This window comes from Bos grunniens, chromosome 18 (genome assembly GCF_055505025.1).
Source record: "Bos grunniens cultivar Pamir isolate PY7600 chromosome 18, Bosgru_T2T1.0, whole genome shotgun sequence".
Taxonomy (NCBI): Eukaryota; Metazoa; Chordata; class Mammalia; order Artiodactyla; family Bovidae; genus Bos; species Bos grunniens.
The window spans coordinates 41,333,798-41,355,587 of record NC_141182.1 but is presented as its reverse complement, the minus strand read 5'-3'; the positions used below and the strand labels follow the sequence as shown (position 1 = coordinate 41,355,587).

At 50.5% G+C, this 21,790-nt stretch overlaps 1 protein-coding gene across 13 annotated transcripts in view; it reads right to left on the bottom strand.

Moving 5' to 3' along the window:
- Positions 1–21,790, bottom strand: part of ZNF536 (zinc finger protein 536) — a 449,081-nt gene that overhangs the window by 17,705 nt on the left and 409,586 nt on the right. Inside the window, exons 1-4 of one of the 13 annotated variants that reach the window (XR_015145142.1) lie at positions 13,739–15,172; positions 12,383–12,606; positions 9,361–9,430; positions 7,313–7,695 (exon numbers count right to left, since the gene is read on the bottom strand). The exons of 7 other annotated variants lie outside the window; for them this stretch is intronic. The gene's annotated coding sequence lies outside the window, so the exon portion shown is untranslated. Of the gene's footprint in view, positions 1–1,375; positions 1,702–4,081; positions 4,166–4,879; positions 6,132–7,312; positions 7,696–9,360; positions 9,431–12,382; positions 12,607–13,738; positions 15,173–21,790 lie in introns of those variants that run through there. 5 more of the 13 variants (XR_015145140.1, XR_015145138.1, XR_015145139.1 and 2 more) reach the window with 5 other exon arrangements.

Here is a 21,790-nt window from a genome sequence, read left to right as displayed (position 1 = left end):
TAATCATTTCCTGTTTTCCATTGTGTCCCTTAAGATGAACACATCAACCCTTAATTGTAGGTTCTGTTTTATTATACAATTTAAATATTGGGGGGAGGGGGCAATGTTGTAACTGGGCGTGTGCCAAGGATGTGGTATGCACAGTGCCACCCTGGAAAAGACACGGAGGGAGGGGGGCAAACCCACAAAGTCACCCAACATAGAACGCTGTAAGTTTATAGACACCAAATCCACTAAAAGCTGGTGTCCAGGGTTATCTGTGGCCAATTCACCACCCGCTCTCCCCATTCTCATCTTTTGTAAACACAGGACATGTTTGGGGGTGGGGAGGGCTCATATGGTTTGGGGGAGGGGGCCAGGCGGGCTCATGTGGGTTGCAGAAGATCTCACCAAAAACAGTGTAGCAGGACCAGTCATATTCCATCAAATTTCAGGGCTGTTGTATCATATTAATGTGAGTTTATGTGAGAGACAGAATTGCACATTCCTCTTTTCACAAAAGAATCAGACACCCACTATCCATACACACAGTATATATCCATATAGATGGGCACACTGAATCTATTTTAAATAGCTACATTTTATCATGCCCAATTCAACAAATTGGTACCGTGAACAATGGAAAATTTAACAAACTAAAAAGGGGAGATGGAAACATAAACTTTTCAACGTTCAGCGCTCTCCAAGTGCCACCAATGTTGTCACATGCCAAAAAATAAAATTAAATAAATAAAGCACAGGAGAGAGGTGGCTTTTCCTGTGAAGTCACAAAGGAAACGGTACTCTTTTCTTCCCTTTTTTTCCCCCTATAAAAGGCTCTCTCTCAAATCAAAGGTGTCAGACTTTGCTTTCTCTGGCTGGCATGATCCAGAATACGGCTGAGGAATGACAGATGTCGGCACCCAGCTGCAATGAAGCATGCTAAAGTTTCCGTCTAATCCACTTATTTCTCTGTAGTCCCGTAAACCAAAACAAATGGGCAGGGCTTTACATTAGGCAGAAGCCCCACAGCAGCAGGACTCTGTTGCATAATGCAGTCGACACGCCATCTTGGTATCATTTTCCCTCCGCAGGGAAGGCACCTTGCGGTGAGAGCCGCTTGGAAGTGTGGCCCCCGAAGTGTCACTCCCGTCCCCTTCTCCCCGGGAGGGACAGGGTTTCCTCGAGAGAGGGAAGTTAAGGGGGAGAAGAGGGTGTCAGCTCGAAGGGAGGCCCTCCCGGGACCCAGGGCCGGGATGCACGTGCACGCACACTCACACACCAACGCGCTCCCGGGTTTTTTGAGCTGCTAAACTAAGACGATCAGTTTAATCACCAGCACCATCGTTTTCAACTACTTGAATAAATCCAGAGGAATTATACCCGGAGCCCGTGTGTAATTAAAGTGAGGGTTGTTAGACTCTTCATTTAATAAAACACTTGAAAAGAAAAGCCCTTGTAGGTTTAGCAATGCCACGGGGAGCGGAGGGTAAGTGAGCTCGGCGCGCCAGGCGCCAGCCCTGCCTCCTTCCAGCCTGCGGTGCGACCACCTCCTGAACCGGCTCCCCTCTCCGTCTTGTAAGGAGCGGGGCCAGGATCAGGAGTCGTGGGGCTCTGTCACCGCCAGCAGTCCCAACAGCTGCGAAGCACTCTTTCAGCACAAGTCACAAGAAAAGATGTGACGGATTTCGCCCATGGCAGAATGGCGTTCCGTTTCTGGCCCTTCAGGCAAAAACAGTAAAGGCAAAGAGGAAAATTTGAGATTTCCCCCCTTCAACTTCCCACAACAACCTCAGCAAAACCACATGACTCGCCTTCTACAATCTCCCTGGTGTGTTCACTGCTACTTTGGCAGGAAATCAGAATTACTGTTATATAAATTCCATCTGATGCCAGAGCGACCATCTGTGAGTAAAACTGCTTCACCTACGTCTGCCTGCAAAGCCACTTTCCCAGAGACAAGGGAGAAGGGGAAAAAAATTTGATTAATTTGCAGAATGCTTGTGATTTGCTCATATATTATTATAACTGCTCATCAGCACATGACAAATTCCCAGCCCTCGGTGCAGGCTCCCGTTCGGTTTCAGCAGTTTCTTGCGTCGGCACCTGACAGACTGCAGGGCCTCTAATGACTTTCAGATGCTTACAAACAGTAATTCTATCTTCAGAATAAAAAAGAAAAATCCGTAGGAAGAAAAGAGGAGCGAGTTCGTCTATTTCATTTCCTTCCTGTAGATCAACATGATTTAACTCTTAAGGGCGGCCGCAGCTCCAAGATGGGGCCTCCCAGGCCCCAACACGGCCGCCTGCGGAGACAAAGACCCCTGTTGCCCCAGCTCCAGCTCCCGGGGAAGGTGGGGGCTCAGCCCCGCTGGGCGCGCCCCGGTGCCTGTCGCCTCAGCCGGGCTCTCCCTCTGCCTTCTCCCTGTGCACAGTGGAGTCCCTTTCGTTTGTCCACTTCTAATACCCTAATAACCTCGCGCATTCTCTGCAAACACATCTGCCTCATAACTGCACTTGGATTTCTGGTGTTCCCCCCTCCCCTTTGCTTTTAAAACTCTGATTATGCCTTCTGAAGCCCTGCGTCTGTGCTTGATTGCCTGTTTTAGATTAGAGATTTTAGCAAGGAGACAAAGACTTCAGAATGCACATCAGTCCCACATATGAGGACCCACAGAAGGAAAAGCGATAAAACGCGATACACCATCTGTCCACAAACAATAACCTGCGTGTTTGGAGGCTCACAAATTATTTAGCATACAACCTTCCCAAATTACGGGAGCCTTGAAACAGAGCAGAGTCTGGGAGTGAGACCCTCTTTGATGTCCTTTGGTATTTCCCACCCCACACCCCCCTACTTCCAAATTGATTGCTAACAGTTGAGGAATGTCTCGGTGACAAGAAGATTTTTATTGTCAGGATACGCCTTTTACATGTGGCCTGGGACATGAACAGGGGCCGGCTCATCCCAGCCACAGACCTTCTGGGACAATTGGACCAGATGCAGTCTGTCTCTTTCAGACGTGTCTGTAGGGGGCTGGGCCACCAGGGAGGAAGAAGTGGTCTCCAGAGCAGATCCCACTCTTAACACAGAGGCATCCTGATCATCTCTACCTGTTCCCCAAACGGGTCAGCTGGTTGGTTCACTGTGAGAAGATACTCTAGACTCTGCTCTGGAGGGGTTTAGACTACACGCAAATGGACCTCCCTCCCCACCTGAGAGACATGCTCTTCTACCCTTCCTCACTCAGACTGTTCTGAGCAGCCACACTGACCCCAGGCCATACATTCCTCATAAGAATTAGCCACTATCTTTACTCCCACTACAGAATTCCTTCTAAACTCACACTATAGAATTCCTTGACTAAACTGGAAGGGAAAGAAGGACCAAGCATCACTTTTAAAAAAAAAAGTAGTTTTTGTTTCTAGCAGGTGCTTTTTAATCAGATACTCCTTGCCCTTGTTTTAAGCCTGGGATCACGGATGGCATCCATGGGCTTAGTCATCACTTTTAATAGTCCTCACACAGCCCGATGAGTAGGTCCTCTCATTTCACAGGTGCAGCAACCAAGATGTGAAAGCAATCAGCCGTGTGCCCAGGTGAAGCCGAATGGGCACCTAGCTTTTGAAACCAAGTGGTCCAACTCCACAGCCCTCTTCTCTAAACCATCAAAGATCCTGGCTTAAGGATGAGACTGGAGAGGAAGCCGTTTAGTGTCAATGATCCAACAGAATAGTTTATATGATCATTAGTAAACAACCAAACATTTACTTTACAAATTGAAGCCTTTCCTGAGTCTCAAAATAGATGCATCGTTAAGATTAGAGCTGAATGGGAACTAAATGTGGCTTCGTTACCAAATTCATCTTCAGTTTAATTATCCAGGTTCTTCTAGTCCCTTCCCCTGAACTTCCTCTCTGGAATCCCCTGCCCGCTCCAGGGGCCCTGATCTCCCCCTCAATGGTAGGACTTGGTCCGCATGCGGACTTTTCTTCCCTGCTCGGAGGCTCCCTGAGGACAGTGGCCCAGCCTTGTTGGTATCTGTCTCCAGCCCATCTCGGACAAAACCCTGCACACAGTAGGTGGCCGGCAAGTAAGTACCTATTGTTGGCTTTCTGGAGACGCCTCAAGATGTCCAGCACCACAGGGCTCTGAATTGTAGCATGTTTCTCAGATTCCCCTAACCTGAAATCAATTAAGACAGTGTTTACATACACAACTTGGCTGAAATTAAGACGGGGGGTGGGGGGGGTGGGTGGTGTGCAAGGAAGGAAGCAGGGGAATCTCACTTGCATTCAAACAACCAGATGTTTATTTTATTTTTTAAAATACATGATGCCAAACAACAAGCCACAGTGGAATTTCCACTTTCTGGTCTTGAGCAGGAAATCCTCATTCTGTGCCTTGCAGCCCCAACTAACAGGCACGTGTGCCCATTTTCCTTTCCTGATGACGTCACTGCGTCATTCTCTCCTTTGCACATGCATCACTCTTTGTGATTGGCTGAGAAACTCCACACCCACCACCCACATTCTGCATGGGGAAGTCAGGGCTACAGGTGACCCCAACAGCTCCTGCTGGTCACTCCTAGCACAGCCCATCCACGTACCATCCCGAGGCCCTGGCTGTCTTCCTTTTAGAGGAAATCTCCAAATTTCTATTTCTTGTCTGATGACCACCTTGTCCCAATAACCACAGCCAATTTGTAAGCCTATCCAAAGAACTGAGCTTCCAAACACCCCCCACCCCCAAATGATTCAGAAAACCAGAAAAGGAAGGAAAAAATGAGGGTCTCCTAAAGGAAGCGGTTTCTGGTTGGGGGGTAAGTTGCCCCTCATGCTACCACCCCCACACACACACACACATATACACACATGCTCTCGGTGTCTCAGCACTAACCATGTGTCGGAGATGGTACAAGGATAATCATCTCGCTGAATCCTCAAAATGACGGGATGGTATCAAGCAGTCAGTTAAAGCCCAGACTTACTGCAAACACATGCAGAAGGGTAGAGAAACCAGCAGAGCCAGACGTGGGATGCAGGCAGCCTGACCCCAGCACTCAGCTGCCTGGCCTTTGAGCGATGAGCTCCCCACAGCTGCAAGCCTCCATTTCTCCATCTGTCAGAGGGGCTCACCTGAGGGTGGCAAGGTCCACCGGGTGACACCCACCCAGAGTTTAGCACAGACGTTGCCGACTGCTATGACCATAAATGGCAGCTGCCGATCCTTGGCAGAGCCCAGGTCCCTGAAGTTTCTGCCTGCCTTCTCTCCAGCCCATGTCCCCCAGGATGACACATCTCCAGCAGAAGGGGGCTGGAGGTGGGGCAGCCAGGGCTGTGCAGTGCCTCATGACCTGCTCTTAGCCCCAGCACGGGGGGTTCCCTGGGACTAGAGCCACCGCTGGCCCTAGAAACACCGTCACTCCACTCCCCCTCAGGCATGCACTTCTCTTAAATGAAATACTGCAGTCCATCAGGATGAAGTGGGGGTTTCAGAAGCTGCAGTAAGAAAATTAAAGGGACTAAGTCAGAGCATTTTACGCACGTGGGATAACTGCCTTTTGATATAGCTTTTTACTACACATTTGGTATTATGGATCCATAACAGATAAAAGTGTATCGTGGAATATATAAAAGAGCCAACAATTGTCAATATGCATTCACACGCCGTAGTAAGAATATTCTATAAAATACTCTCAGAATATGATGGATGTGCGTAACTGAGTGATGCGGCTAATGAAAACTTGGAGAAAGTACATCTTCAGCCCCGAGGAGGCTTATGAGACACAACAGCCCGAACTCAGCTGACATTTAAAGAAGTCCCTTGATACTCAGAACAAAGAGTCCTCAAGCATACACTTTCCCCATAGCAAGGACTCAAAACACACAGAAAAATGAAATAAAATCTGAAGTCTAGGCTCTGGTGACAGGAAGGAGCACTCCGGGTAGCTGAGAGAAAACCCACGGCAGACACAGACCTTGGTTCTCTGGACACACGCAAGGTCCCCACGCAGACAGGCATGGGGGTGAGCGGGGGCTGAAGCGGCGTGGGCTCAGCCTGCCCATCTGTGATCTACACGTCTGTGGGCATCAACTCCTCAGGATGAATTTTATGCTGCAGCTTCGTTGTTTTGCTGCCTTCACTTTTCCTGGCAGCCATAAACACATTGTTATGCTCTCAAAAATAAATAAATAAAGTAAAACATTACCAGCTTCCTATACACATAATAAAATCAATCTTCTGCCTCTAGTACATTAAATGAAATAGCATGTCCCCAGAAAATACATAATAGTCAGTGTCTACAAGAATCATGCAAATAAAAGTAAAAATAAAAATCCAAAGGTCAGAATAAAGCACTAGACTATCCTACAAAAATACAGATAAATATTTGCATGCATTCTACATAGCCTGTGTCCTGAAAGTGCCTCTATCAAGATGTATTCTAGAATTCCTAATCTATGGCGCCTTTTTCTGATAGTTTGTTTATGAAGTCAGTCTTCCTATTTCCCCGAGATATAGACATTACACACAGCGACAGTAAATAGACCTTTTTAATTGAGCTGATAGGTTGAAAGTGAACATGTCCTTGAATTTACACTGAAAGATAGACAGTGATTATAAGAAGGGATTTAGCCACTGACTTCCCTTTTGTATGACAAGGATTTTATCAACAGACATATTTAAGTAAATAGTGCCAAATAAGGTGAACTCTGCATTAAAGGACAGAGTCAGCTGTGGGCTGCAACATGCCCCTGGCCGTCCTGCCCTTCTCGGGAAGAAGGGAGCCGGCCAGTGAGAGCTCAAATTCATCAAAGTTCAGATGTGACTGGCTTCTCGCAGGCTGAGTGTGGGAATGTGGCAATCTGCAATTTATTTAATTTTAATTCAATTTTGTTTCACATCCTGTTTTGCAAGTCAGCAAGATGGGCTAGGTTTGCCAAAAAGGGGGTGAAATAAGGAAGGGAAGGCAGTTCCCCGCGGGCATGTATTAGCAGCCCAGTGTTTGCCTGGCTGGCCTGGGAGCCTCTCCCGGCACTGGCTGCTCCGTGCACGCAGGGAGCCTGTCTTGCCCACAGTAGCACAGTCTCACTATCTCCCCGCTGAAGGGCCTATTTGTCTGCTTTAAGTGAAATCACTCAATTCTCAAAAGTCAGTGGAGGACTTTAGAAGGGGGAGGGTTCGGATAGGCTACTCCAAATAAGTTCCATTAATCAAAAGACACAGTGTAATGTAACTAATATTTTACAATTAGGGGAGACAAGATGGAACTAAAAGCCATCTATCTCTCTTATACCACATGATCATCGATTCATAATCGGAGACTGAGAGTTGCACAAAGATGCATTTACTGGATGGGGGGAGCGGGGGGAGGGCCGGTCTGAGCCGAGATAATGAACACGATGAGAGAGCGCGACGCTGAAGGCTGAGGAGAGATGACAGAGGGGCTGAATGCTGACGGATGACATGAAGACGCGCAGGTACCTGACAGACCGCGAGCTTCGCTCCCTCCCCGGCATTATGATCCTCTATTATCCCCCCGGCAAGGGAGTCAGAGGGGAGCGGGGTGGCCCGGCCCAGGTGAGCACCACTTTGTGGCTTTCCATTGTCGGTGTCCCTGGGCGCAAGGGGATGAAGGGGACGCTGGCTCCATCTGTTTTGTAATAAAATTCCTAAATCTTCAAAGCGAGTCATTTTTTTTCTTTCACTGCCACCTTCAGGAAAAATTAAAAAAAAAAAAGAGTTGGCCCTTTCCAAAAAAGGGGGGCAGTCCCTGGGAGTTGGGGGCTGCTGGCTGCTGCAGAAGAGTTGGCTAGAGACACCTCCCCCTCCCAGCGACCCTCCCTGGGACTGGGAGGGGGACGAGAGGCTGCAGGAGCAGCGAGGCAGAGCCAGAGACTGGAGAGGAGGGGAGGGGAGGTCGGTGGGCTCCTGCACTGGCCCAGGGACAGGGTTCTGAGCCCCACCAGGGAGGAACTTCCTCCTCCGGCCTTCGCCCCATGACTCAGGAGCCCGGCCGGGGTCAGGATCCTGACCCACCAGCCTCTACCTGCCCCATTATTTGCTTGTAAAGATACAGATGGCCTCACGCAAATGCTCATGTAGCGTGTCTTCCGAACAAAGAAAAACAAATGATGTTCCGGGCGGCAGAGTAACTTGGGAACTCAGCAACATGGCAGGACAGGACCGTGGGGGCAGGCGGCGGGTGGCAGGGCGCCTGCAGGGGACGGAGGTCAGGGCGGCCCTGGAGGGGCCCAGTCCCCACCCTCTGGGTGGCACTTGCACGGGACCCATTCTTTAATGTCCGATACCATCAGGACCAATTATGTAATACGGACAAATCCCAGACTGAAGCCAGAGGCCCAGAGAAGCCGTGATTCGTTTTCACTATTTGTTTTTTTAAACCTCACTTGGCTACCGCACATGTCCCCTGCCTTCCCCCTCTCCAGGCAGCCCTCCCTTTCCTTGCTCCCTCAATGTGGCCTCCACTCTGCTGCAAGTGCTGCTTGCGAGGAGCCAAACCGGATGGGGATCCTAGAGTTTGATTTCCCCACAAATCAGCAGGGATTCTCGTGTATACGAGCCTGTGCGTACACACAAGCCACACACAAATAAAAACACTCCCCAGTCGTAAGAGCCCCCAGATGTCTGGGCGTCTCTGCCCAACTGGCATCTCCAGCAGCTCTGACAGAGCGACCAGGAGGGCAGATGATGGCGCTTCTAAGAGGCCCGAGGCTCATTCCAAAGCCTGGGTCTTGCTGCCCTTGCATCCCCGGGGGGAGGCGGGGGAAGCCTGGGAAACAGATGTCTTGGGACCTCGGGTTATCACGGGGGATGGCACTCGTACCCTTTTGGTGCTCAACCCAGTTCTTTGTGAGAGTCTGGGAAAGCCCCCCCAAAGTTATCTAGTGGTGCCAACAGTAAGAGGGTTCTGGGAAGACAAGACAGGTGACCAGCCCAATCTGGTAGCCTTGAGAGGGCAAAGGTGTTTAAATAAAGTCAGTTTGTGTGGCCTGAGTAGCTGTGAGATACCCAGCACCACTGCCCCCATGCCCACTTAACCCCCTGGAAGCTTCAGCGAAACCATGAATGGCCTCACCAGGCTAAGCGTGAGTGTCCCAGCCACAGACACAGCAACTGTGCCTGCCCTCCAAGGCTGGGTGAGGCCGCCTCGCTGGGCAGTGGGGTCAGCTCTCGGATGCGCATGGCTCTCCCCCACAAGCCATCAGCCCCTATGAAGTCATCCTGTGATGCGCAACAGCCCTCTCCCTTGCCTGAACTAAAGATTTCCTGGTTTACATGCAGACTCTTTAATGCGAAACGACTGAACCGAGCCCTGGCTGGATAAACTAAAGCATGAAAGCAAGCCAAAGCCAAACCTTTAAAATGAAGTTCCAGGAATACAGTCGGTGCGTGTGGTTTTAACCTCTCCATTGCCAGGATTTCGCCCTTAAGCAGAAACGAGAACTGAGCATTTTCAGGTAGAATGAACGTAACTCCCGTTAATCCATGGAAATTAAATTTATTGTCTTTGGAAGCAGTCTCTGCATTGATACTTCCACACACATGTGGATCCCACTTGGTTTTGGTTGGACACATGGTGCTTTTATTTGTGGTTTGATCAAATGCAGGACAGGGAAGATATACAATGTTCCAAGAGGATTTCTAAAGTGAGATATCCCCTGGGGGGAAATAAACACGTAACATGCTATGAGCTTGTCTTAATGAATCAAAAAAAAAAAAAAAAAAAAAACCAGAAAGCAGTGTTAAAGGTATAAATTCTTAAGTTGAATGACATATGAATAAAGGCCTGAATTCCATGCTTGAATTAACCCAGCTATATCCATTAACAGGAAGCATTAGTGCAATGCATCTGAGGTACAGCTCCTCCTATTTCAGGAGTTTGGGGAGCTAGGGGACCAGCTTGGAGCAGGCAGTAATTAAGTAGATTGTTTCATCTTCCAAAGGTTCTAAAAATTCCAGTCTTTAGTGAGTATGGGTTGTGACCAAATGCTTCTTTGGTTCCTTCCTTAGAAAGTTCATATCTTTGCAAAAATATTTAGTAAGCAATTCCATTCGTCTTTTTACACAGGGACATCCAGTTTTCAACTCCGAATGCTAAGCCCCGAGAACACGAAAGGAGATCAGAGAATATTGAGAGAAAAGAGCAGAGACTCTGCTCAGCTTCTCCTCTACCCCCAGTCCCAGACTAGGTGGGCTGGCAGCCACTAAAAATTAAATAGCAGAGGTTTTCAAAATGAAAACAGAACATTTCCACAATTATAAAAACAGCCCTAACACTCTAATACTCCTTGAACTCCAAACAAATTATTTGGGAGGATATTAAGCCTGGAAGGTCTTTCAAATTTCTTATTAGAATGGAGATTACTTAGAGCTTGTGGCCAAATCACATACAATTTGACCCAATTCTTTTCCACCCTTTCACATCATTTGATATTAGGCAGAAACTATTGTTCCAATGCTGAAATTCATTATCCTCTCCTGCAGCCAAGGCCGGGCTGGGAAAATTCCCCGAGACCTGGCTTTCAACATTTTATTGCATCCATAAAGATGGTCTTTTCCGCCACCTAGAGGACAGATGGAGGCACGGCATGTGAGTCACCCGGAGGAAAATTAAATACAGCTGAATAATTGAATGAGAGGGCAAGTTGAATCAGGGGTCACCATCTGTTTGACTAGAATTGTTGGCACATTTCAGCTAAGCCTCGCGCGCGTCGTAAACATGCTTACAGTTATCATAGCTCGCATTGCCCTAAAATAAAAGAAAATTGGTCCTAAAATAAGCCTGAACTAATTAAACATATACCATCTTGTCGTCATGGAGACCAGAGTGAAGGTCACCGGTTTCTCATGGCATTCGGGAGGGTGCTGGTGCCAAAAAGAGACAGGTGATTCTTTCTACTCCTGGGGAGAGGGCATCGCAGCGGCCGGAGGTGCTGCCCGAAGGTGGCCAGAAGGAAAGAGGTGCCACCGCCCCGACCCCAACGGCACTCTTTCCCGGGGCTGCGGGGAGGCAGAGAGGGAAAGCAGGGAAGAAAGACACCATCTTTGCAGACCCCAGAAGCAGTGCCGGGAGGGACCCTAGGTGCCCCCTGCCAATGTTACTTAACGTTATGCCCAATTGGCGTGTTTGCCCCTGGGGGTGGGGGTGGGGAAGGCATCTTTCCAAAGAAATGGGTGTCATGTCTGAATCGTATCCCTCTGCCAGCTCATCTGAGAGCTGGTTGTTTCCCAAGAATCTAGATGGGGCTGGTTCGCTTGCCTGTGTGAATTATACGGTGCTTTGCGTGTGCGCACAACCAGCACGAATGTATATTTTGGGAGAGAAACCAATTCCGATTGTACATCTCGTGATTCCTCTGAGTAGATCACTCCTACCTCGAGGAAACACACACTAGCCCTAATGGCCTTGGCACACAGTGGGTTTACGCTGGGGGCAACTGGGGACAGGCTTGTGCAAATCCCAGCCTTGGGCTCAGGAGTCGGGGGTCCAGGATCAAGGTGACACCAGTGGTTGGGGGATTTGGAGAGGTGGCTTTTCTGCCCTGGGGCCCTCAAGCCCCTGCCTGTGTCCCCTTCCCCGCCCGCCTGCCCACTGTGTTGAGAGTGTCCAGCATCTCCCCTTCAGTTCTCGCTGTCGATTATGCACGAATCACTTAGGAAAGACACAGTGGAGTGACCCCAACTTCAGGAAACCTCCTCGGGGACACAATTAGCGTCTGTTGTATCCCGCGTTGGCTGGGCTGACACCATCGTGGCCTCCGGAGGTGCTGTTCTGTCTCACACGGTAGAGATGCTACGGGGGCGGGGGGGGGGGGGCGTGGTACCCAGAGACCAGAGCGTGGAAACGGACAGGAGGGCTCAAGCCACTCTGCTCCTAAGTAATTAGGACCCATCAAATGAGGCTGGTTTGCACCAGTCTCCCGCCTCATAAACCAGCCTGCAGTCTGGCTTCCCGGAGTCCCCATTAGGACAATGGGCAAGAAAGATAAAAGAAAACTCTCAATACCGGCTACCTCCTGGGCCTGTGGGGCACTACCCTAAGAGCTGGAGGAAGGGCCTTGGGCCCTGAGGTGCTTCCAGGCCAACATCCCAGCATCGTCCAAGCTCCATCATTCAGCAAAAGCAGGTCGGGAACACTGAGGAAGGATTTGTTCCACGAGTTCTCCCTGTCACTGCATTTTCTGCTGGGGATCCCCAGCCTCGCCAGCTCAGATACCCCCTCCACCAGGAAGCCCTCTGTGGTGCTCCACAGCCCACCGTGCTCCTCTCCCTCCACCCTGAGCACTCTGGCTGCATCCCAGTTGCCTCTGTCTCACACTTTCATCCTCAGCTCTGCCTGAAGCCTGGTAAATCAAGACCCCTCCAGAGGTTACTTACTTTGCCAGGTGCCAGCTGAACGGTGATCCACTCCATGGGTCTCAATCTCGAAAGCAGATTTTCTGAATATACAGAGGATCTCAGACCAAGCGGAGTTCCCCCTGGAGTGCAGCCAAGCAGGCTGGGCTATTGCAGGGCTTGGGAAGACGTCTGGGTACAAGGGTGGGAAGAGGGGATGTTCTTGGGGTGGGTGAAAGGCACACCTGGCAGGCGTTCTGTAACAGCTGTAAATGACGATTGGAGGTTGGACAGGCCAGTGGAGGGCAGACTGCCTGTCGGCCCCTGCCTCTCCCTTCCTTGTTCCTGTTGTGACAGCCAGGTGCCAAGAGGGTCCCCCTGTCCAGACCTGCCAGAGTTTTCTCTGTTCAGCCTGACTCCTCTTCAGCTGTGCCACCCACCCCAGCTCTGTCCTGTATCCCTGCCCCTTCCCGCCTCCAGCGGGGGCCTGAGCCTTGGCCAGAATGCACAGTAGAGACAGGGACCTTGGGTAAACTGAGCCCTGGTTACCAAGTGACAAGGAACCCCGTCACCTGTGCACCAAGCTCCTGATGTAGGTTGGGGGAAGAGGGGCTGGGTAGAGACCCCAGCCCTGAAGGGCAGTAGCTACCCAGCTTAGGCTGCCCACTGCCTTGCAGCAAAACACACTGAGGGTTGCAATGCCTCTAAATTTTCCAGAGGAGCCAGAAATGCAGATTTTTATGTGAAATCCCTTGAGTTTTAAATGTTAACTACCAATTCCAGGCTTTCAGAGGCTCTATGGGGGCCAGGCCGCCGGGGTGTGCAGACTGTCAGGAGCCAACACACACCTGCCTGTAACCTTCCTACTGAAGCTGCGGGCAGGGCCTCTGAGCCCTGACCATGACACTCGGCCACGCCTGCACCTCCCCTCCCTGCTGGCTCACACCCAGGGCCCGGCCAGAACACCCAACCGCCCCCTCTGTGCACGAGGCATCCTCCAAAGAGGGAGCTTCCGAGGGAGCAATGCAGCCCTGAGCCCCTCAGGCCTCCTGTGGGCTTTGCTCCTGGCCCCACACCCGGGTGTCCACCCACAGGCCTTGTTTCTGCCGCAGTCAAGGACACCCCCCACCAGCCTCCTCCCTTTGCCCCAGGTGTCTCCTCAATAAGTCAGCCATGGGCACTGACTCTGCCCTCTGTTTCTTCCGAGATTATCACGGAGCGACAATAAAGGGGAAGGCGCTATTGGTAATCCACCTCGCAGATGGATTAACTTTCAAAAATAAAACATCAGGCTGGTGCCTGGATAAGCGCTTGGAGAGGGATTTAGGGCTCAACTCCCCCTCCCTTCTTCTTCTAGGGGACCACCTGTTGCCAGGGAAGGGAACCGCTTCCACCCACCGGGAACTCAGCACTGAAGGGGGCCATGGGGAGCTGCTGTGATCACAACATGCCCCTCCCTCATTGTGAACGAAGATTTAATTGATGGATTCCTGGAGAGCAGAAAGCAAAAATACTCTCGGATGTAGGGGAGGTTGAGGGGAGACCAAGGAGCCCCAGGAACCTGGGAGAAATTCCAGAACAGCAGGCCTCACCCCAGGCCCTGTTACACCCTCCAGGCTTTGGCAGTGAGAGCTCATTCCCTTTGCCCTTGTTTACAACTCTGAGCAGAAGCATCACCTGGCAGGGGGAGGGGAGGCAGAGCCCTGATAGGATACGGATTCCCAGGCTTTCTGCATCAGCTATTGCCCTGGGGAAGTGGTGGGATTCGGGATGTATCCTAAGCCCTGGGATGATTCTTAGCTCAGTCAGGTGGGGGACACAGTGAAGTCTCCCAGTGCCCACCCCCTGCCTAAGGGCCCAGCAGCCATGGCAGAGGCTGGGGTCTGAGCTCTGCTCCGGACCTGCAGTTGAAATGCCCTGGGTTTCTTATCTCAGGTTCCCACAGTCACCCATGCTGTGAGCTGAACTGAACACTCAGCTGGGCCTGGTGGCTCTTTCCTGAGAGGTGATGTGATGTGATGTGCATGGGTGCTCAGTTGCTAGGTCACGTCAACTCTTTGTGACCCCATGGACTGTAGCCTGCCAGGCTCCTCTGTCCATGGAATTTTTCAGGCAAGAATACCGGAGTGGGTTGCCATTTCCTCCTCCAGGGCATCTTCCCAACCCAGGGATCAAACCCGAGTCTGCTGCTGCTCCTGCAGGTGGATTCTTTACCACTGAGCCCCCTGGAAAGTCCCGTGATGTGATGCATGAAGGGCCAGCTCCGGGTGGGGAGACCCAACCTTGTGCACAGTTGTCCCCAAGTCTAGAGTCAAGGGCTGGACAGCTCTCCTTTCAGCTCTGGCCTCTGATCTATGCTAAGACGGAGGCCTCAGGAGGGAAACATGCAGGTCACGAGCCTCTCTGACCGCTGCCACCATCCCTGAGCCCCTGGAGCCGAGCCTGCCCCCACATCCTGAGCACCTCACACTCATCACCAGAAGCTGGCCCACCTTTTTGCAGAAGAAAGCTGTTACCCTCGTGAGGCACCTGAAGACAACTTCCCCTGGCTTCTCTCTGCTGTCGTTAATTCTTTCTAGATGCTTTCTAGACGCTCTAGGTTGTCGTGGTTGATTCTTTTAGATGCTCCACATACTGCTCTTTTGTGGACGTGTCCCAGGCTGGTTTCTCACTTTAGGCCCTCTTGACACATTTTGTTTCTTAGATAGAAACTCCCATTGAATGCTCACTGTTTTGATGTTCTCCACTGCTTCAGGGAGAGGTCTCTAAACTCTGCCTCCTCCGCTCCCAGGGGAGAAAACGCTGTGATTCAGGGTGATGCTGGAGGCTGCCGTGCTCCAGTGAGCCCTGTGCCCAGAGGAGACGAGAACGCCAAGCCTTCTCCAAGGGCCCTTGCTCCCACTCAGGAGTCACCAAATCCCCCCAGACCTGAGAGGATGGTCCACACGTGTGGCCCTGACTTAGATCCAGGCTGCATGCCCAAGTCCTCAGGGGACTTTTCAAAGGAAGACAAAAATTCACATTTGACGGGAAAGGCTGGTTGCCTCAGTCCCTGCCGTCACACACAGTCACAAACTGAGCAGCTCCCACGGGTCAGGCCCAGACAGGCCCTGCAGGAGGCCAGTGTGCAGCCAGCTGTCCCTGCCCCAGAGGAGCTGTTCCCACTGAGACTCCAGGCTGGGAGCCATGCCCCACGCTGGAGAGAGTGGATGCCCTCCCCACAGCAGACTGGGCTAAGACGAGGGTGCCAAGACCACTGCAGCCAGTGTGGGACGGCCGGAGGGCCAGAGGGCCCCTCTGGGGAGGTCAGGGACTGGGGTCCCATCCTTGCAGCCTGCCAGTTTGCTCTGTAGGTTCATCACAGGCTGACAGGAGGCCCTAAAGAGGCCAAATTAACACGACCAGGTAACACCTGCACACAGTCACCTAGCTGCTGAGACCACGAAACTGAGAAATGGCCAGTCCCCACTAACCATGAGAACAAAAGCTGGGCCCAAAGAAGCCCCAGTCTCCCCCAGTACCAGCCTCTGACTTCTCCACAGACCCAGCCTACTGCTGTGGCCCCACAGTAACCAAGGTAACCCAATGGTTACCAATCAGCATTTACTGTAATTGGACTCCTAATGCCTAAGAAACTTTTTCTAGAAGCTTCCAAACTTTCTTCAATTATAGAGAAAGCATCAGGTCTCCCACAAAGAAACCCTGCTCCCCGAAAACTGTCCCCCTTTGTCTCAAGAGAAACTTCCAAGAAGAGACTTCCATTTCAGTCCTTGTTAAAGGGCTTCCTGCAAGAGGTTCCTCAAAAATATATTAAAAAATCATATTAAAATCATTTTCATAAAATGTGTGTTGAGAAAAGACAAGTTTAATTCTCAAAGGCTGCATTATTGAAGCAAAAATTAATATTTGTACTGTTTCTAAATTGGAATAAAATTGCAAAGATGCAAACACCATCCTATATCATAATCTATAAACCAGTCACAAATGTTAAATCAACTGTAAAAATGATTTAAAATCTACTTGAATAATTTTATTAAACTGATTTAAAATCATATTTTTTGCTACCTTCATTATTAACTGCATCTCCCACAACAATGGGGTTATAATGGATTTTTGCAAATACAGATATGTTCCCAAATAATGCTGTCGATGTAAAGACCCCCCCTCTCCTGGTGGGCATGCTTCCCGGCACATGGCAAGGACAGGTGGAAGCCACATCATTTACCAATCCACAAATTGCCATGGAGTCTAATCAGAACAAAGAAGACTTTATGCACAAGGGTTCAAGTTCATGTTAAGGCACAGAAGAGTCAAGGACACCATTTTTGGAGAGCTCACAAAAGAATGCCTCCAAAGACACCAAGTGCTACGAATTTCTCAGTTACAGAGTTTAAAAGCCAGTGCATATCTGTGTGAGAGCTCACTACTGAACACCCGTGTCATACAGAGAGAAGCTCCCAGAGGACCGTCCTCTCTCCAGCCCTGAAGATACGTCCTCTGGGTGCATAGCAGCTAGACTGGGGAGGTCAACCCGTGCCCCGTCCTTCCTGTGGGTGCCAGGACATGCAGAACTCAGAGGGCTCTCACTGCCTTTCCCTCTGCAAATCAAGTGAAAACAAATAGAAGTCTAGCAGAGAATGCAGCCAAGAGAACCTGCCCAGCTCTGTCTGGTCTCCCTGGGGCCCTCTTCAAACTTTCCTCTCACTGGCTACAGAAATCTGCTTTGGGTCCATCAGTGGGGGTCTTAGACACTTGAGACAGCAAACTCCAGATCAAGTCCTTCTGCTTATCTCCACACAGAAATGGGGCTTCCCTGAGAGCTCAGTTGGTAAAGAATCCACCCGCAATGCAGGAGACCCCGGTTTGATTCCTGGGTTGGGAAGATCCGCTGGAGAAGGAATAGGCTACCCACTCCAGTATTCGTGGGCTTCCCTTATGGCTCAGCTAGTAAAGAATCTGCCTGCAATGCGGGAGACCTGGGTTCAGTCCCTGGGTTGGGAAGATCCCCTGGAGAAGAGAAGGGCTACCCACTCCAGTATTGTGGCCTGGAGAACTCCATGAACTGTATAGTCCATGGGGTCACAAAGAGTCGGACACGACTGAGCAACTTTCACTTTCACACACAGAAACAGAGATGAGCAGCCCCTATTCCAATATAAATCACTGCACAGGGATCTGGGGGTACCTGTGGGAGCACCCAGCATCTCAGGGCATCTCCAGTTCACCAGATGTGGGACCAAAGGACTCCAAGACTAATAGGTGATGTTGTACAGATGCTACAGGAAGTAAAGCTGTAAGAGGAAAACAAAGTCCCAGGAAGCTTTGGACGTCATCTGCGTCACTTAGGGAGCCCTGAAAGCACAGCCTTCCAGGCATCTTCAGCTGCTATGGTTTCTCGGGGTAGGGGTTTGGCAAGGCAGGAAGGTAGGCAGGGGGCCCCTCCCAGTGCCCAGCAGCCACCTGCCATCTTCTTCTGCACCCTGAGCATGGCTGGTCTGAGCACCCTGTCTCCTAGTCCCTGGGCTCTGAACACTCATGTCTGCCTCCCACGAGCACGGAGGCAGCACCTGAGGCTTTGATAACCTCTCTTCCTGGCTGCAGAGGCTGCCTGGCCAGCGGGCAGGACGAGCAGGAAGTGTCCAAGAGTTCATGTCCCCAGAAGGTGCCCTCACCATGGGCTGCGACCTGGAAGGCCCCCTCCCCTGGGTGACTTGAAGGAGTTTTCCCAAAGCTCCAGCAGCCCCCAGGCTCTCTTCTCTTCCCTACAGGTCACCAGCCCACATCACGCAAATCCTTCACGCAGGATCTGATTCCAGAGAAACCTCCATGAGAGAGGGGAAGCAGAATCCCAGAAGAGAAGAGTCCTCCACTTGACATGAATGGCAACCACTTTTAAAATTTTAATCCTTATTTTATACTGGAGTATAGCTGATTTACAAAGTTGTGTTAATTTCAGATGTCTAGCAAAGTGATTCAGTTACATATCCATGTATCTATTTTTTTCAGATGCTTTTCCCATAGAGGTTATTACAGAGTATTGAGTAGAGTTACCTGTGCTATACATGCTAGTCCTGGTTGATTATCTGGTTTATATATAGTACTGTGTATATGTTGGAGATGGGACTACCAGACCACCTTACCTGCCTCCTGAGAAACCTGTATGCAGGTCTGGAAGCAACAGTTAGAACCAGACATGGAACAACAGACTGGCTCCAAATAGGGAAAAGAGTGCGTCAAAGTTGTATGTTGTCACCCTGCTTATTTAACTTATATGCAGAGTATATCAATGCAAAATGCCAGGTTGGATGAAGCACAAGCTGGAATTAAGATTGCTGGGAGAAATATCAATAATCTCAGATACACAGATGACACCACCCTTATGGCAGAAAGCAAAGAAGAACTAAAGAGCCTCTTGATGAAAGTGAAAGAGGAGAGTGAAAAAGCTGGCTTAAAACTCAACATTCAGAAAATGAAGATCATGGCATCTGGTCCCATCACTTCCTGGCAAATAGATGGGGAAACAATGGAAACAGTGTGAGACTTTATTTTGAGGGGCTCAAAAATCACTGCAGATGGTAACTGCAGCCATGAAATTAAAAGACGCTTCCTCCTTGGAAGAAAAGCTATGACAAACCTAGACAGCATATTAAAAAGCAGAGACATTACTTTGCCAACAAAGGTCCATCTAGTCAAAGCTTTGATTTTCCCAGTGGTCATGTATGGATGTGAGAATTGGACTATGAAGAAAGCTGAGTGCCGAAGAATTGATGCTTTTCAACTGTGGTGTTGGAGAAGATTCTTGAGAGTCTCTTGGACTGCAAGGAGATCAAACCAGTCGATCCTAAAAGAAATCAGTCCTGAATGTTCATTGTAAGGACTGATGTTGAAGCTGAAACTCCAGTACTTTGGCCACCTGATGCGAAGAGTTGACTCACTGTAAAAGACCCTGATGCTGGGAAAGATTGAAGGCAGGAGGAGAAGGGGACAACAGAGGACGAGATGGTTGGATGGCATCACTGACTTGATGGACACGAGTTTGAGCAAGCTCTGGGAGTTGGTGAAGGACAGGGAAGCCTGGCGGTGCTGCGGTTCATGGGGTCACAAAGAGTCCGAAACAACTGAGGGACTGAACTGAACTGAACTGAACTGAACTGTATCTGCTAGCAGCATCCCCTTTTGCCTAACATCTGCCCACTCCCTCTCCATCCCCGGGTGGCCCATGGACACTGACACCAGCACCACCCTAGACCTCGGCTCTTCCCAGAATTGCACGATGCCAGTTTTCCCTAAGGAGCAGCATCTCTTGACAGAGCTCCACCTCCGGGCCCTGAAACCCTCTCACCACCACCCTGCCAGCCTACTTCGCTCAGATAAATATTTCGAGCGCTTCATCTCTGAAACACAATATCTGCCTCTTCGAGATGCCATGCGACCTTTCACATCATTTCCCCCCAAAGTTAATTTCTGTGATGAATGCAATATACTCAAACCCATAAATCTGACTGTCTGAAGGATTCAAATTAGGAATTATTGACAGCTGATGGAACCCAAGTGCAGAGACGAAGCAGGTTTTCTCATCTGTCCATCTAAATGTTGGGATGTGTATTGATTAAAATATGACGCTCTACAAGGAACCCAACATAAATCTAAACTCTATTAGATTAACACGAGCATTCAATTAACATAAAATGACAACGCAGGAGAAAGGGGCTGCGTGTCGGTCACCAGTAATATTTTAGCCATAAACACGGGGAACCTGAAATCGGGAGTTGTGTCTGTCAGGCCCCAGTTGTGCTGGGGGCAGGGGGCGGTGGTAAGCCCAGAGGTAGGAGGCGGTGGGCACAACTGCCTCAGCCAGAGAGGCAAGGAGGAGGAAAGATCGACACCCCTCGTGTCTGGACGTGCCGGACAGCCAGGGCAAAGGTGCTGCTGTGGTGGCCCACATGCAAACCCAGGCGGGGAGAGCAGGCGGCAAGAGTGAGCTTCTGAGATACAAAGAGGACGCCTTGGTTGTGCTCAGGACCCAAGCATGGGGCACCAAAAGTCGTCCCCGGCGGAGGAGAAGGAAGATCTGAAAATAAACTGGAAGATGAGTATTTGAGTCAGGAAAGAAAAAGACCACACAGAAAAGCGATGAAAGAAGCGTGATATGGGCAGCGCCTCGGAAGCACCGGCCCCGGGCTCAGCGCATCTCTTTCACTGTACCACGCGCACCACCCCAGAAGGTCCTGGGCGGACGGAACCTCTGACCTTGCAGGCCAGGCAACTAAGGCTCCCGAGGCGAGGCTCCCATGGGTCTCAGGCCTGTTCCCACACGTGCCAATGGCTGCAGGGTCTCTGAGGCTGTTCTTCAGCCCGGGGATCACATTGGTTTGAAGCACGAGGTTCACTCAACCAAGGGGTTGGTTTATAAACGCCCAGCTCCCGTGGGCCTCAGTGGGTCCCCAGCAGGCCTGAGCCTCCTCCCCCACAGCACCAACCTGCTCCGAAACAAGTTCCATCTCGGCCCCTCCTTCCTGCCTCATGTCCCCAGCCCTGCCTCATCCTCACCAGGATCTTCTCCCCCAAAGACTACCTCTAGGGAAATCCTTGTCTCAGCGTCTGATTCTGCAAGAGTCCAAGCAAAGGACAAAGGTCACAGAAGCGATAAGTGGGGATTGGTTTTGTTTGCTTGTTTTTGTTTGTTTTCAAATAGGGCTTCTCATCATTGCATTCCAGTGCTCTTTCTAACAGATCCTCAAGCTAGGAACTCACGTCGTTACGAGTGAGGAGGAAATGTTGGTGGAGGGGAGGGGATGCCTCTCTCAGCTTTGATCCTGTTTTCTGAACAAACTTCAAAACACACTTTTCTGCGGAAGTAATGCCCCAAATCAAATCTGATGGCCAGCCCAGCCCTCAGAACTCTTTTAGCACCTAGCTGATCTGTTCACTAATTGTACTACTGCAACTATGTGTATTAATGTGTAAAATATTACATTTGGTGGTAAACTCAGGACTATCGGGGATGGACCTTGGCAGCAACAGCCCTGGAATACCCCGGGACGCTCTGCAGACACACGGACACCACCAGAGGGGACAGCGTCCGCTGGTGACCACTCATCAGAAGTTCTGAGTTCCTCAAGAGAGGGAAGTTACTTGCTTCTGTCTAGGTCCAGTTTCTCTAGCCGTGTAATCAGTCTTGTTTGGAACAAAACATTCTTGCCCCAAGTTGGGACCTCTAGTAAGTGGTTTGGTCTGGGCTGGGTGGATTGGGGTCCCAGGGTTCCACAGACTCCAGTCCTCAGAGTCCGGCTGACGTGGAAACGTCTAGACTTAGTAAGGACAGTCGTCTGGCGCCTGGAGGGCCGCCCTGTGCCCCAGCATGGTGCCCACGGGACCTCCTGCCGACCTGCCTGCTGCATGAGGCCTGGAAGGAGCTCTCCGCCGTTCACCATTGCGTCTGTTTATGCC